The sequence below is a fragment of the Ambystoma mexicanum genome, chromosome 8 (genome assembly GCF_040938575.1).
Source record: "Ambystoma mexicanum isolate Mex_15411 chromosome 8, UKY_AmexF1_1, whole genome shotgun sequence".
NCBI lineage: Eukaryota > Metazoa > Chordata > Amphibia > Caudata > Ambystomatidae > Ambystoma > Ambystoma mexicanum.
Genome location: NC_090929.1, coordinates 110,892,787 through 110,910,699, shown reverse-complemented (window position 1 = coordinate 110,910,699; position 17,913 = coordinate 110,892,787). Strand labels below are relative to the sequence as shown.

The 17,913-nt window shown below is 48.3% G+C and overlaps 1 protein-coding gene across 2 annotated transcripts in view; it reads left to right on the top strand.

Annotated features, from left to right (window-relative positions):
* Positions 1-7,599: 7,599 nt before the first annotated feature.
* The window catches only part of RABEPK (Rab9 effector protein with kelch motifs), a 359,596-nt gene continuing 349,282 nt past the window's right edge, over positions 7,600-17,913 (top strand). The window contains exon 1 of one of the 2 annotated variants that reach the window (XM_069609432.1): positions 7,600-7,867. The gene's annotated coding sequence lies outside the window, so the exon portion shown is untranslated. The remainder of the gene's footprint in view (positions 7,868-17,913) is intronic. The other variant, XM_069609431.1, reaches the window with a different exon arrangement.

Below are 17,913 nucleotides of genomic sequence, written 5' to 3'. Positions count from 1 at the left end.
AGAAGGCTTTGCATGGTGAAATACTGAAATCACCAAAAAAGGCCTTGGCACTGGGGGGGGGGGGACCCATGGCAGTTAAAAGGTTAAAACAAAAAAAAATCCTGAAGAGTTGGAGTCCCTGAAGCATGTTATTATGTACTGGCTAAACTTATCATCTAGGCTATCAATAATATTCAAAACATGTGTGGACTCAGTCAGTCATTTGTGGAAAGTGAATATCTGTAGCAGATGCCTGGTGGGGAAGCCTAGTTCCTTATCCTTAGCAGTGGTTTGTTGTCTAAGGACTTTAAACTTAGATGGCTGAAAAAGGAATTACTTTGATTGCACTGAAATGAAGTAACTAAATTGTATTGTATACTTGTATTTGTATTTTACACATTGCAATGTGTATTTTATACATTGTAACTGTGTAGATTCTGTGAAAGGTGTCATTTATTGCTATGGTGTTTTAATGTTCATGGTTATGCTCATATCTTTTAGATTTGTTCTTTTTATATAATTCTTTTAATGTTTGTAATTGAACTATGTTGTTAAGGTTGACATTTATTAAGCACAATACAATTTAAAAAACACACAAAAAAGAATGTCTTTATGAGCAAGCAAAAGTTGTTATTCTATCGCTAACTCTGAGTGATTATTACATTACTACATTGAAGAAGCCACACAATTTTAATCATAGCCTGTTCTGGTTTCAGGAACCGGAGTGAAATTGGCTAACAGAGCTTAACTGGGTCGAAGTGGGAAAGTCCATGGTGTTCAGGGAAGCTTAATGAAGTGCACGATACTGAAATGGATTGCATCAAAGAAGAGGATGTAATTTCCGGTTGGGAGATGTTATATGTCCTGAATGGACTGTGATTGGAGGAGACTGTTGTATGTTCTTTTAGTTAAACTACTCATTTCTCCTAGGTGTTATTGGGCAATGTAGCATGCATGCCAAACCTTGGGTGGGATACTCCTAATGTTTTCTTCGACAAAATGTTAACATGTGATTTCGGGGAATTTAAGAGTTTGATATAGGTTACTTGAATGATGCTGTTCTCAAGTATTAAAGATAGAGAAGCATGATCCAAAATAACGCTTTGCAGGCATATTCCAATAACGGAATACATCACAGCTGCGCAAAAAGCGGTGCACTGGCTCCCCATTCGGGAGAGAATCACCTTTAAAACCCTCACGATTACACACAACACAGATACATCTCGAAAACGGCACCTCCCTACCTGGTCAACAAAATTGCCAAGTCTCAATAGTATAGACCCACTCGAACACCTTACACTCACAGATTCACACGACCTAAGTTCAAGCGAACTAAAGCAGGAGGGACCAGCTTCCCAGTCATTACAGCAAAACAGTGGAATTCCCTCCCTCATGCCTTGAGGGCTGAGGAATCCCATTGGGCTTTCTGGAAAGCCCTGAAAATCTGGTTGTTTGCCTGAATAACTACCCATAGCTCTCAACTCACCCGCTTTTGGCGGGTGTCACCCGCCTTGCAAAGGGCTGCCTCCCCCACCAAGCCTCCAGCACGCCCATTCATTTCAATGGGCGTCTCTGTTGTGGCCTAAACAGATGACAGGACGCTGTAGTACTAACGGTCTTTAATGACTAACAGCAAGTGAGGAGGCTATGCGTGGCCTGGTGGCGCGGGGCGCTTACTCACTGTTCACTGCGACTAAGTCCTGTGCTTCCCCAGTTGCTTCACTGTCGAAGGGTTGTGCACACCGGTGGCACGCTGTAGTCTCCTAGGGCCCCCATGAAGCCTCCAGTGGCTGTGGTGTTACGCCCTAGGAGCCGTGGTGTGAGTTCTATAATTCACTTCTCCTTATCCTATAGTCAGGAGCAGCGCTCCTCTCTCTGACCGCTTCTGCTGGCCAGGCGCCAACAGTGAAGCGGGAACGTTTTCTCGCGGAGCGGGGGCTCGCGAGATCCCGTCTCGAGAGATCTCGCGAGAACACGCTCCCGCGATCACGTGATGTCCCCACACACCTCCTTTGCTGGGAAACGGAATGGGTGATCACTCCATGATGAAGTCTGCATATTTCCTGGGTTTCTTCCTCTCTCGCTGGGGCCTGCCAGGATCAGGGTATGGAGCGGGATCGATGAAGTGTCCTTGGGAGGGTGCTGGTGATTCGGGTTCTCTTTGTCCAGCTCCTTGCTGTGATCCCCTGGGTGTAGTTGGGGGAAGGGAGCTTGCAAAGTCGTTGTGATGGTGCGGCTCTATGGTGTCTCCACTTGGGAGGTGATGGTTCTTGTATGGCTCTTGGCAGACTTGATCTCCTCCAGTGTCTCTTGGCGAGTGTACAGTGTCTTCTTTCCTGCGGTACATGGCTACCCTCTCTAGGTTCCATCTCCTGCCATCGCTGGTGCAGATGTGGTTTGTCCCTCTCTCCAAGACTTCTATGGGGCTGCTGTATCTGGAACCAGTGGAGGTGTCCTTGTGGGGAAGTCGTATCTTCACCAGATCCCCTTTGTTGACTTGTGTGTGTCGAGCGGCTCGGCGCAAATCCCCCCGTGCTTTCATTGCTTCTTTGTTGCGCTGCATGCAACACGTTATGTCAGCCATGTCAACTTCTTCGTCGGCCCTCACTTGCTGGAGCCATGGTGGTACCAGTGAGGATGCTGCCCTTCTCCCCCTCAGCAGATGGAACGGTGAAACACCTGTGACGGCGTTGGGGGTGAGACGGTGGGCCGCTACGGCTTCTTTGACCGTCTTGTATGGGTCTAGGCCCGAGCCGTGAGCCAGTTGTAACGCCCCTTTGATGAAGCGGTTGGTCCGCTCAACTAGGCCATTTGCCTGTGGGTGATACAGACTTGCTTTTCGCTGATTGATGTTGTTGAGCTTGAGAAATTTTTCCATTTCTCTGGAGACTAGCTGGACTCCGTTGTCCGTGACGAGTTCTTCGGGCAGGCCCTCTCGCTGGAATATGGCGGTGAGTGTTTCAATGACTGTTCCTGTGGTGATGTCTGGGGTGAAGTCAGCTTCCACCCATTTGGAAAAATAGTCGACCAAGACTATCCCGTATCTGTGCTCTGGGGGCATGTTGTCCAGCGGCCCTATGAAATCCAGCCCCAGTTTTAGCCACACCCCATTGGGGACTTCGGTGGGCAGCATGGGGGCTTGCCTCACGGCTAGGCGCTTGTCACTGTTGGAGCATTCGTGGCACCTATCGACCATCTGCCGAACGTCCTGGTCGATACCTGGCCACCAGTATGTGTCGCGTATCCTTCGTCTGGTCATGTTGCACCCTAAATGGCCCGAGTGTGCTCTGCACAGTATGACTTTGCGGATTCCGCTGGGTGGGATGATTTGATCACCTCTGAGAATGAGACCGTTCATGGCGGTGATTTCCTCGTTCACCTTCCAGTAGGGACGAAGGCCTGCGGGGATCGCTCTCTCGTTGGGCCATCCATTTCGAACCCAGGTGCTTACGTGCCTTAGGGCGTAGTCCTGCTCGCTCTCTTCCTGCCAGTGGCGCTCGCTCATTTCCATGTATTCGACGTTCCTCAGGTCGCCAATGGACGCAACGACACATTCGTCTTCCAGGAATGTGGTGCCGGGGGCGCTTTGGTTGAGGAGCCTGGACATGCAGTCCGCTTGTGCGTTTTTCCAGCCCGCAATGTGTTGTATCTCATAGGTATACTCTTGGAGCTTTGCGGCGATCCTGGCCAGTCTGGGGGTGGCCGTCTTGGTGCCGCCCGGGCTCAGCATTTGAATTAGGGGTTTATGATCGGTGATCAACTTGAATCTTGTTCCCCATACGTATGATCTGAAATAGTCGACGGCCCAAGCGCATGCCAACATCTCTTTCTCTACCGTAGAGTAATTCTTCTCGGATGAGGATAATGCCTTGGATGCAAACGCCACAATGTTCTCCGTATCGCCCTTTTTCTGGGTCAAGGTGGCCCCTAGGCCGTATGCGCTGGCGTCAGTGGTGATGTAGGTGTCCCATTCGGGGTTGTATGGTTTGAGGCACGGCGCGTGTAGAATCCTATTCTTGATTTCGCCGAAAGCCTCATCTTGTTCTGGGCCCCACGAGTACGCTGCCCCCTTCTTCAGAAGCTCTCTCATGGGAGATGTGGTCTCAGAGAACCTAGGGACGAATTTGGCATAGTACTCGGCTAGGCCTAAGAATGAGCGTAGTTCCTCTTTGGACATCGGCGCCGGTGCCTCTGTAATGGCCTCCATGAGGTTCTTCTTGGGGCTTACCCCTTCACTCGAGATGCAGTACCCAAGATATTCTACTTTGTTCACCCCAAAGACACACTTTTCGTGGCGTAGGTGAATGCCTTCCTCCTGAAGTCTGCTTAGGACTGACTTGAGCGCCTTATCATGTGTCTCGTTGTCCTTGGCGTATACCAGAATGTCGTCTTGGAAAAATGAGACATTGGTGAGGCCTTTCAGTAGGGAGTTCATCATCCTCTGGAATGCGGATGCTGCGGACGATAGCCCGAAAGGCATGCGGGTGTATTGGAAGGTGCCAAAAGGAGTGATGAACGCCGTCAGGGGGCGTGAGGACCTGTGTAGAGGAATTTGGTGATAGGCATCACGCATGTCCAGCTTCGAGAAAATGGCTGCCTCTTTCATCATGAGGACGATCTCATTGATGCTGGGGAGTGGGAAGCTATCCGTGATCACCTCCAAGTTCAGGCTTCTCAGGTCGATACAGATCCTGAGGTCGTTGCTGGACTTTTTCTTCACTAGTACTACCGGACTCAGCCACTCTGAGGATTCCACGGTTTCAATGGTCCTTCTTCGACCATCTTCCTCAGGTGGGCGTCCAAAGCTGGTCTTGCGGTGGCAGGTACTGCCCTTACTTTGTGCTTGACTGGAGTGGCGTCGGGTTTCAACCGAATTTTGTGGATGAAGTTTTTCACTTTTCCGGGTTTCTCAGAAAACAGGTTTGGAAAGATCTCCTTGTAGTTTTGCGCTGCTCCTGACGAAATCATGAGCACCTGTTCCGGAGTGCTGGGATCTAGTTTCATGCTGAGTTTGTGTTGGTCATCCCACCCCAACACGGCTGGACCTTTGGGTGAGAAATACACTTTGGTGGTGGTAGACCTCCCCTTGAAATCGATCCGGGCCTTGATGTAGCCCAACAGGTCGACCGTCGCCCCTCCAAACACGGTGGGTTTTTGCCTGGTTGATCTAATCTCTACTTTTTCTTGTCCCATCACCTCCTTGTACGTGTTGATGGGCAGAATGGTGAGGTCGGATCCCGAATCAGCCATGACGCGCGTCTCCATTCCGTCCACTTTAATGGTGCAGTGTGGTTTTTCTCTTCTGGCATGGGGGGCATTGACCATGACAACCATGGGTCTGTCCTGCAGTTCATCATCATCGGTTGAGGTGCAGTCACCGTCAACACGGGACACAGTTTTCTCCCGCCACATGCATGCTGGAGCCACGTGGCCAATGCGTCCGCACTTGGAGCACTCCTTATTCCTGGCGGGACAGTCGCGGTCGTTCGCCATGTGCTTGAGGCTGGCGCATCTGTAGCATTTCGGTGCCTCCTTCTTCCTGGGACTTTTGTCTTTGGGGCCGTCGCGGGATTGCTTGTCTCTGCGACCTCTCCATTGTAGCGCCGCCATTTCGGGCACGGGCAGGTGACTTCCCGCCTCCTTGCGTCTGCTGGAGGTTTCTTCCTCCACTCTGGCAATCTGGATGGCTTTATCGAGGGTGACCTCCTTTTCTTGGATGAGTTTGTCCTGTACTTTCCTAGAGTTGGTGTGGACAACGAGCATGTCGCAGATGACCTGTTCTGCATTTTCTCCAAAGACGCAAAGAGAAGCGAGTTCCCTCATCCTGGTGATGTAGTCATCCACGGGCTCGCTCCCTTCCTGTTTGCGAGTGTAGAATCTCAACCTGTGCAGTACAATGTTCTCCTTATTGGTGAACCTCTTCATGATGCGACGAGTCGCTTCTTTGTAAACGTCGTCGTCTTCGACGTCATTGTCTGCCGCAGGTATTTCTTTAAGGCCGGCAAAGATGCGCTGACCTTCAACCCCGAGCGCATTCAACAGCATCGCCCTCTTCCTGATGGGGGCATATCGCCTGCCGCCCACCGCTTCTAAGTAGGTGGAAAAGAGGGGTTCCCATTGCATCCACGGAATCGCTGGTGTCCCTGGCAAGGGGAGGAACGCAGGGGGTGGTGTGGCGCCTTGCATGGTGGGTCCGTGGGACTTCTGGTATCTTCGTCGCCAGTTATGTTGTGGCCTAAACAGATGACAGGACGCTGTAGTACTTCTAACGGTCTTTATTGACTAACAGCAAGTGAGGAGGCTATGCGTGGCCTGGTGGCGCGGGGCGCTTACTCACTGTTCACTGCGACCAAGTCCTGTGCTTCCCCAGTTGCTTCACTGTGGAAGGGTTGTGCACACCGGTGGCACGCTGTAGTCTCCTAGGGCCCCCATGAAGCCTCCAGTGGCTGTGGTGTTACGCCCTAGGAGCCGTGGTGTGAGTTCTATAATTCACTTCTCCTTATCCTATAGTCAGGAGCAGCGCTCCTCTCTCTGACCGCTTCTGCTGGCCAGGCGCCAACACTGAAGCGGGAACGTTTTCCCGCGGAGCGTGAGCTCGCGAGATCCCGTCTCGCAAGATCTCGCGAGAACACGCTCCCGCGATCACGTGATGTCCCCAAAGTCTCACCCGCCAAAAACAAAATCGGGTGATTTCACCCGCCTTTGCGAGACAACTGGTTTAGAGCTATGACTACCCTAATCACTGTCACTGAGCAAAACATGTTTGTTAAATGTTAACACAGGGGGACCCGATGCCTGGCATACTCGGATTGTAACACCTCTATGCTGCGAACATGGAACTGGAAGTAACTTGACCTAAGCACAGCGCCTTGCCTATGGGTTTGTGTGCGTTTTACGAAGGAATAAATAAATAAATAATACCTCGTGCCTCCGTGATCTTAATAGAAACATGACTTGCCTAAAACACTTGTATGGAAAATCTAACTCTCAGATGCTGCAAAATGTCAACATGTATGATATAGCTCCCTGCCAAATTTCCCACTTCCATGCTGACACCTGAAGCCAGTCTTGCTTTTTTGCTTCCAATTGCATGCTGGAGCTTGTAGTTTTGTTTTTCCCACTGCAGGGTTGAGCCTACAAGTCCCAGAATGCAGCATAGTTGCCAACACAACCCATTCCAATCTGTAGGTGCTTATACAGAGTTTTTTTCTTTGCATTCTGGGACTTTTAGTTCCACTTTCATCATTATAAAACTCGGACTACAAGTCCCAGACTGCAAACAAAAAAATAGGACTGGATAAGCACCTACAGTTTGGAATGGGTCATGTTGGCAACTATGCATGCATGGGGGGGGGGCGAGAATGGACGTGGGAACAGGGCTGGCTCAAAGATTCTGCATGCAACTGTGAAACTTGGCAGCTATATATACATTTCATGCTCAGTGATGACACACTAGTATTCGAATGTTACTCCTGTTGACTGCAGACTTCTGGACATGTCAGTTATCACCTGTTCTGCCAAAATAAAAATATTTGAAGATAAATGAAATTACTGATTAGAGCTGGGGGGGGGGCTAGATTCGCTTGTTTTTCCATTGCTTCCTCAACCCTGGCTTTCTGTGGTCTTTTCTCTGTGTCTATCGCTTTACCCTCGGTAGTCCTTCCTCTGTGTGTATCGCTTTACCCACGCTAGTCCTTCTTCTGTGTCTGGTTGTCTGCGCTGTCTCTGTAGCAACAATAACTCCAGTGCTGAGTCCGACTGTGGCTCCGGCTAGTGCAGTAGAAACGAGCGAGTGGGTGTTTCTTTGCTGCACACGTTTGATTTTCACAAGAAATAAAGCCTCAAGGTGTGTCTCTGGAAGTCTCAGCCAACGGGCAACACTTCCTCGGTGAGTGGATTTCCTTGTGTCCCAGTTGCTAATGCACTTTTATTTGCACCATTTATTCTTTGGCAATTTTGCACGCGCTTTGAAGCGCAGCTCTTAACATTTCCCGGAATGGGATCACATGCAATTAGTGCCAATAAAAGAAGAGTTAGCAAGTTAATATTTTGTCAAAATAGTTTGGGCGAACACTTGCACATGAAGACATGTGGCAATCTTGTAGGTGAGCACGTATAGGCATTTACTGACTTTCTGGACATAAAACAGGAACTGCCACGTTCTGGTTGATTGTCTACAATTACAAACATCACGCTGCTCAATATTTATAGTAGCACAAAAGCAAAGCAAATTCAGATTTTCCACACATTTGTTACAGAAAGTCATAATTCTATTAAAGACACAGAGGCGAAGGATTATGCTTTCTCTTCATCTTTACTGTCAGCAGCAAAGAAAAACCAAATATGTAAATGACTAACAAAAAACTAAGAAAAACTACAATAACCATGAGATTTTTGGATTTTTGTAGTCCATCACCATAGGTCCTCAAACTGACCACGTGTTCCATATAACCAATAAAACAACAGTCCTCAGATAAAAGCCCTTGTCCTCTTTCTTTGATCCTGCGAGGGTGTGTTCAGTACTTCTTCGAAATTCCATCCACGTCTTGACTCAGACCCGGCTTGCTTGTTATCCGTCGCCCCTCCTACAGAAAAATATAAATTTACAAAGGTACTATAGACTGAAACAATCGTGGGCAATCGTATACATAAACCCTATAAAACATCTCTTCAAGAATTATTACCAATATTTCTTCGTAAGCAGTATGTAAAAACAGATATAACATGATAAATATCAACTGAACATTCATACGATTGATAGGGTGGGATCCTTCGCCTCCGTGTCTTTTAATAGAATTATGACTTTCTGTAACGAATGTGTGGAAAATCTGAATTCTATGTCAAGACCGGAGGCTCGGATTATGCTTGTTCAAAGCTTACTTACCACCAACGATGCCGCACTTTCCATGGGTTTAAAATAGAAAGTTTTAAACGTCGATTCATTCGACCAATCTGCAGCTCTCATAATATCTTCTACCCTCGCTCCTATGTTATACGCTTTAGTAGCCATCGCTCCTCTAGCTGAATGGGCACCATACCTCTCAGCACCTATGCCCGCTTGAACCATCACCCATCTAAGCCATCTAGCAATGGTGGCCGGTACAACTGCTTTATAAGGTCTACAAATCGCTATCAACAATTGAGACACTCCCGGGGGTCTAACTTCCCTCCACATCTCCTCGTAAGCCTTTATACACCTGACTGGACACAACTTTGGTTGAGCCGGAAAAGATTCATAAGAAATAGATCTCAAGCCTGTTTTGGTCCTTTTTGTAATAAAGAAAGTCACCCCATTCAGAGATACACTCTTCCTATCAACCTCCAACACTCTAACATCAGATGATCTCTTGAATGCTAAAAGACATAAACGCATAGCTAGTTTGCCCGAAATCGCTTTCCGCGACAATTCTTGATTATCCGGCCAAGATAAAAACAATTTCAAAACTTTATCTACATCCCACAACTGATTATATTTAACACTGGGCGGTCTCAACATCTTTACTCCCTTTAACAATCTACAGATCAAAGGATGTTTTCCAATCGCTATACCCTCTACTCTAGGGTGCCCCACAGATATCGCAGACCTGGCTGTGTTGATTGTCCTGTAAGCCTTGCCCTGCACTGCCATCTGAGCTACAAAATTGACTACATGCACTACATCTGTTCCATCGGGATGAATATCCCTTTCCATACACCAGCTATACCATTTATCCCACGCTGATCTATAAGCTTTCTGAGTCCATGGGGCCCATGATTCATTAATGATGTTTTCAGCCTCATTCGATAATCTTGGCCTAACCCAAGATCTCCTGAAATCACCCATGCCACTAGCCTGAGTCCTCCTGACCTCACCAGTGGATGACTGCCCTCTATGGGATCTCGAATGATAAATTCTGTGTCGGGTAGAACTACTGGGTTGTGATATGTCGTTCCAATAGACTGGGAAACCACGCTTGACCCTTCCAGTCCGGCGTAATTAGAATTATGGATGCTTTTTGACGTCTCAACTGTGCTAGCATCCTCGCTATCATTGAGAAAGGAAGAAACGCGTAATTCTTCTGGTGTTCCCAGGATTGAAGAAAGGCATCTGTCGCCGAGGAAGCTGTTTGTTTAACCTCGAAGCAAACAGATCGACCTGGCAAGGACCCCACCGAGTCATAATTTCCTGGAACACTACCTCGTCCAGCTTCCAATCGCTGGTGTCTCTGAGGTATCTCGAGTTCCAATCGGCCACTTCGTTCAACTGCCCCGGCAGATATTCCGCCGTCACCGAAACTCTTCTCTCCAGACAGAGTTCCCAAAATTCTTTCGCCAGTTCCGCCAATAACCTGGACCTCGTCCCTCCCAGTCTGTTGATGTACCTGACTGCGGAGACATTGTCCATCTTTAACAGAACTCAACAATGTGCTTTCTCCTGGGTCCAGCATCTCACTGCAAAAGACCCCGCCAACAACTCCAGGCAGTTTATGTGGAGCCTCGTCTTCTGGTCCGACCACCTTCCTCCTGTGGACATGTTCCCACATCGGGCTCCCCAGCCCCATCTGCTGGCATCGGACTCGATAATAAGGTCCGGGGATGAACCAAATATGGCTCTCCCGTTCCATGCATCCATATGAATGAGCCACCATTCTAGCTCCTCTCTCACTTCCTGTGAAATATTCACTTTTGATTCGTAAGAAACGCCCCTCCTGAGGTGAGATATCTTCAACCTCTGGAGTGCCCTGTAATGCAGGGGCCCTGGAAAAATCGCTTGAATTGAAGCCGCTAACCGGCCCACCAATCTCGCCATGTCCCTCAACGACATTTCTCCTTTCGCTAGAGTATGTCTCAGTTGTTTCTTGATGTCGTTCACCTTGAGAATGGGTAAACTGAGAGTTCCCTGTATCGAGTCAACTATGAAACCCAGAAACTCTATTGACTGAACAGGAACTATACTGGACTTCTCCCAATTTATCAGGAACCCCAGACTCTCGAACACCTCTATTGTTATCTGAATCTGCTCTATCAACATTTCCTTCTCTTGACACATTAGACATATGTCGTCTAGATAAATTATCAGTCTTATCCCCTGAGCTCTGAGATGAGATACCACGGGTTTCATCATTTTGGTGAAACACCACGGTGCCGATGCCAGGCCAAAAGGCAGACATCGAAATTCCCAAATCGTTCTCTCCCAAATGAACCTTAGAAATCTGCAGTGTTCCTCTGCGATAGGAATGGTAAGGTATGCATCTTTCAAATCTATTCTGGCTAAATCTCCCTGAATAAGGGTATCTCTCAACAGATGTATTCCTTCCATCTTGAAATGTCTGTATACCACGTAACTGTTTAGGCCTCTCAGATTTATGATTGGTCTCGTCTTGTGTCTTCCTTTCACTATGAACATATTGCTTATGTAACCTCCTACCTGAACCGCAGCGGGTCGAATAGCTCTTTTTGTTTTTCAAACCCTGTAATTCTTTTTCCAATAAAGCCTTGTCTTCTCTGTTCATTTCTAAACCTCTTGGTGGTTCTCTCTGATAAGGAGTTTCTATAAAATCTATATAAAAACCTTGAGCCGTCTGAAATGTTCAGCCAATTCTCTAAACATTGAGCAGTCCTCCCCCCTACCTCTGGGGTCACCGGAAGTGTGCATGGTACTCTCACCTGTGTTATTTTGCTGACGCTCTCCTCGCCAGATTCTGCCTCTTCCCCTACTCCTCGATGGGAAGAAAGGCGTCTGTCTGCGCTCTTCTTGATCGCGCCAATTTGCTCTGTCCTGGAAGGATCGGTTGAACTGGTACCGGCCAGCCGAGCGACCCCTGCCTCTGCTGGTCCGTCCAAAAATCTGCCTCCCGAAAACTCTCTTAAGAGAGGCTTGCGCCTTATCTAAGGCTGCGTACAAATTCACAAATCTGGTGAGCTCCTTGATGGAGTAGTCTCCAAATAACTTTCCTTTAGCCGAAGAAGCTGAATCAGACGAGGCTAATTCACTCAACTTTGGGTCGATCTTAACCAACAAAGATCTCCTCCTTTCGGTGGTTATAGCATGATTAGCTTTACCCAACATGCATATCGCCCTTTGGGCCCATCCTATGAGGATTACCGGGTCAATCGGCTCCCCTTTTACTTTTGCATCCTCTCCCATCTGGAGGATCTTTGTGAGGGGTCCCGTCACATCAAGCATCTTATCCTGACAGGATTGCCAGGATCTATCAAGTCCTTTCCTCACATCTTTCGTGAATTTACCCATAAAGGTAATAATTTTTTCATCAATTACTGGTGTATCAGCTGCACCTTCAGGGAGGCGTGGTCTGGGGCATTCTGCCCTCATTTTGCTTCTAGCCTCTTTGGCTAGCGGCGCCCATCTGATGATCTGGGATGAATCATTGCTTCCGGATCGAAATCCTCATCATCAGCACCGTCCCCCTCTGCCTCCTCATTCTTACTTTTCTTTATCGCCTCATGGCTTTCTTCGCCTGAAGAGGATATCGATAGTACTTCCTCCTCTTCAGAGTACTCCTCCTCCCACTCATTCTCACTCTCACCTGAGGTATGAGATGATTTTCGTCCCCTTCTAGGCACCGCTTTACTTTTCCTTTTTCTCTTTCCACCTTTCTTTCCTGGTGGAGTGCCCGGGGGGGGTGTGAGCCTCCTCCGCCCTACGGGCTGCTTTACTGCCCCCTTTGGACTTCATTCGAGCCTTCAGACCCTTGACCTCCTCCAGGCCCTGAGAAAAACGGATCCAATCCTCCATCAGCGCTCTTTGCTGAGGATCATGTCCCAATGAAGGCCCCAGGGCTTTGTGTAGGACATCAGTCATGGCCGTGTGGCTCCTCTTTTGGCTAACACTAGCCTTCCCCTCATCACTGGAGGAACTCATTATTCTCAGGCCCTGGGGGATTTCCAATGAATAAAAGTATGTATACCAGGGATTAATCAACTCTCTCAGTACAGGGAGCCAACAAAATCTGTCTAAATTAGAAAAACTCCCTGGTTCTGGATATATATAAACAGATATAATAATATCCAATGAAGGTTTTACCTGGGACTGTTCCCGTATGACTGCGGTATCACTGTCTGCCTGCAGGGGCGCTGTAGGGCTCTTGAAGCAGAACGCTACGTTTGTATGAACGATGCGTAATGTTATGGCAAGGAAATTGTAATCCCCAATGGATTCCGTTCAAAATAATCACACCGACACTTTCTAAAGACTCCTATCATATGCTCGGCACGGAAGAAGTGAGCGCCGGAACTACGCGGTCCCGACGCGCTCCTTCTTCCGTACCGCAGTGCCCTCTTCGACGGTTCTGAGAAGCTGCGGCCGCCGGTGCACCAGCCCCGTCGCGGCCGCAACTTCAAGAAACCGTGTAAGTGTAACGGATATGCTCCGCCCAAAGGCACGTCACGTTTAAACAGTAAAAACACAATACACCGTTATAAACACACACCAAGCATTCTGCAAGAATAAAGAAGAAAAGTACTTAACTCGCTGCCGAGCAGCAAAGAAAGAGGGAGAATACAAAGAGGACAAGAGCTTTTATCTGAGGACTGTTGTTTTATTGGTTATATGGAACACATGGTCAGTTTGAGGACCTATGGTGATGGACTACAAAAATCCGAAAATCTCATGGTTATTGTAGTTTTTCTTGGTTTTTTGTTAGTCATTTACATATTTGTTTTTTCTTTGCTGCTGACAGTAAAGATGAAGAGAAAGCATAATCCAAGCCTCCGGTCTTGACATAGAATTCATACAAATAAGTGATTCAAAGAAGCATGTTCATTTTGTAAGGTGTCTGTTCATGTGACACATAGCACACCTATTGGGTCTTTTGAACTGCAGATTTAGTGCCGATTCATAGAATTAAATAGTGCTGAAAAACGGGTGCAAGCGTGCAGAATGCACGCAAACATCTGTTGATTCATGGAGCACATAGCGCGTGATTTAGGAGACTTGAATCCGCGCGGGTCCAACACGTCACTGCGACACCACGAAAGCCTTGCGCGAGATGCCCAGCGAAGACGCATACCGTCTAGCGCAGTGACCTAAAAAGGGGGCGCAACTTGTGGAATGGGGAACAACAAGCGTAAATGTGGGCGTTATGTGGGAAGTGCCACAGTAAAATACTTGCAACACCCACACGTGCACTAACAACATGTATTCATGGAATTGAACATGGCTCCCCTGCGTGCGTAAAAAAAGTGCTAATCCGGAAACACGTCTGCCGAGGGAAAGCAGGCGTAAGCGTCACTGTGCATCAAAAACAATACATAAAAAGAGCGTGCAAACACAAACGCCCATCCCATTCTTCACCGCAGGAGGAGGAGGAAAATAATAATAATTTTAACATTTATATAGCGAACCCTCGGGTATCTGAGCGCTGCTTATTATTACCCACGGTGTGTGGTGCTCATTTATCGACCTCCGAAGGATGAAAGGCTGAGTTTGGCCATGCGGGGATTCAAACCTGCGTCAGCAGGCTCTGCACTGATGTCAAAGCGAGCGCTCTACTTGCTGTGCTATCGGGCCAGCTTAGGTTAGCCAGGATAGCCAGGGCACGCCTTTTTGGGATGCCTGATGACCAGGTATAGGTTCCCACCCCATATCATATTAGACCTGGTCACGGAGTGGGAAGATGACCTCACATCACCCCCCCTGTGCTCCCAAGCACTGAGCCCCTTGGAAAAGGTGCTCAATGTACTGCATTTTTTGGCCACTGTGTCATTTCAGCAGACAACTGCCATTGTTGGGGGACATTTCACAGGCCACCCAGTCACGCTGCCTACACCAGGTGTTGGCAATCATGACTGCACGCCCCTCAGTCCGCAGGCACATATACATGCCCAGAACACCAGCATAAAGGCAGGCCGTGGTCCAGGACTTTTACGGGGTGGCGCACTTCCCTAAAGTGTTTGGTGCCATTGATTGCACCCATGTGGCCCTCGGTCCACCTAGGGCCAAAGAGCACATCTATCGCAATGGCAAGCACCGGCATTCCATCAACGTGCAGTTTGTATGTGATGCCATGTCATCACCTCTGTATATGCCAACTATCCGGGGTCCATCCATGATAGTTTCATATTCAGAATGTCACCCCTACAGCGGGCCCTGGAAACTGAGAGGCATGGCTACACATGGCTCATTGGTGAGTACAAATTGCCCTGCAAATGCATGCATGTATCACACAGACAAAACCACACCACTGACAACCCATCTCACCTTTACAGGGGACAGTGCCTACCCTCTGAACACCTACATGACGACGCCAATACGGAGCTCCACCACACCACCCTAGGTAAGATACAACGCAGCCCGTATTGCAACTAGGGCCATAGTGGAGCACACATTCAGAGTGCTAAAGTCACGCTTCCGCTCACTTGACCACTCAGGTGGTAAGCTACTATATGCGCCACCAATAGTGTGCAGGATCATTGTGGCAGCATATGTCCTGCACAACGTTACAACACAGTGTGGCATGCCGGTGGACATGGTGGTGGCGCCGCCACATACCCAACCACATGCATGGCGGCTGCGTATGGGAGGGGAAAGGGCATGTGGCGAGGCTGCCTGTACCCAGCTTGTGGCACAATTTTTCACCTAAACTCCAACCCCTGCGGAGTGCACACAGGCCTGGCACATTCCAGGTGACAATCGATGATGACAGAGGGACAATCATCTGTCCCAACCTTAACACCCTGAGAATGTGTCCTACATTGTGTGCATCGCTTAGTACTAAAAGTATCTCAATCTGGTGTGCACAAAAGGAACACATGGAAGATGGAGTATGCCAGAAACAGCATGACAAAGTACACATGACAAAGTACACATCTAAGTGCCGGTATGTCACTTGAACCCTCCCACACTTCATGTCACCTGCTTGACAGACCATGCTATTGGCATGCAATGTCTAAACAGAGAAATAAATGGCCAACACACACTACTGTCACAAAGCGTGCAATATCAACCTAAAAAGTCCACAAATAACTTGCACATCAATATAATCATGTACACAGGAACATCAATTGGCCAGTACAACAAACCAGAAACACAGGACCCAAGAGTTAATCTGTCTGACCTTGACCATACCCAAATGCACACGTGCCTCAATGTGTGTTGACTTGCACATGCCACCCTTCTAGATTCCACCCTTCCAAATTTGTGTGGCACTGCTAACCAAAAGGGGCCAGGGAAGGGCATACAGCATGAAGAGTAACAACAATGGAGACAGTCAAGGCAATACATGAAGATGGAACATGAACAAAGGATGCATCTCATTGTACGAACATAAAATGATGGCAACCATGCACTGGACAAACAATCATGAATCCCACTAGGGGTGTATACACAGGTCGAACTTGAGACTGCCCACAGATAGAATGGAAGCCCAATGCCACTGTGTAAGTTACATTCACATGCTGCACTCCTAGCAAGACCATGGAAAGGGGTAGCAGGAGTGGCATATGTGTCTGGACCAAAGGCACAAACACCAACACAAGATAAGCCTCCTTGGGACCAGCTGGAACCTACAGTGGATGACACACTGTCACATAAAAGCACAATAGACAAAAAAAACGAATAAAAGAAAATACAAAAATACCCATAGGGGACTGGGCTCCCCGCCCCCGCACTCAGGAGCGAGGAGATGCAGGGTGCACGTCAACAACCACATGTGTGGATGTCAAAAAGAACCCTCCATGGGTTAATGGGCCGCACAGCTATGATGGAGTGGAAGACCCGTCCCTGATGTCGTCACCCTCTGGTGCTGCATCAGAATGTGGTATTGGAAAGAGAGGATAACATGCATAGCACTGGTCTGGTCCACGCTTGCCTAGGCCAAGGGTACCTGACCCTTGATGTGATGACGCCGTCTGTGGCTGCAGGACTGCATCCCTCCCTTGATCTGCTGCCCCAGAACCAGTAGTCAATACTGTGGAGCGTGACCCTGCAACCGTAACCACCACAGATGGGCGTCCCGACACTGACTCCCAGACGTTTGGGATGCAACAGCACCCACAGTTTATGCACTCACCTGCGACACCACAGCGGTATCCATATCTGATTCACCACCCCAGCCTAAAGCTTCCTCAGAGGCAGACTCAGACTGAGTCTGGGCCAGGATGGCCTGTAGCACCAGTGGAACTTCGTGGGCTACCACACCACGTCCTCCACTGGTGGTTGGTCGTGGCACACTATCCTGTTCCTCCTCCTCTGCATCCAGTGCCTCATCACCTGCACATGGACAGGAAGAAAATGAAGAGCCATGTAAATACCATAGACCACACACCTAGGCATCACAATGTCGTCATGTAACACATCAACCTGCCATGTCACAAACTCCTGCACCTACGCAGTGTCAATGCAAGTGAAGGCTAGCATGAAAGCAGCCCTGGACCTGTGTGGAAGGGCTAAATGCAACCTGTAGTGCATGGTGCATAGCACCTGCAACACATGAGCACCTGACTGGCATAGTCCATCCACCAACATCACAGATGCGAAAACACATATGCCATGTACCATAGCCATGCCTAATCTGTAATACTGCATTAGATGTGAATTGCTGACTACTGTACCAGAGCCATGTACAATGTATGTGACATGACATGTAAATCACAAACTCAATACACACAGGTGTCGCACGGTGCAACGATGCAAGGGTGGTGGAATGGAGTGAAGCCAGTGTTGGGGAGAATTCTCTTCTAAGGCTAATTTCCCTTACCTATAGAGTCCCCAGCAGCTTTGCTGGATTTGAAGGGTTTATTTTTTTCCCCTGCTAAGAGTGAGACCCTTTTTTTCCCACTCTTAGACAGATTGCTAGTGTGTGTTGTAGGCTATCTTATGTGCTTATGGCCTATAGGGTTTTTCTCACCCTAATCTTTTAACATGTGTGTTACACAGCACCCTCAGTGCCGTAACACAGGGGTGTCATAGTGATCCCCAAACATAGACTCCATACC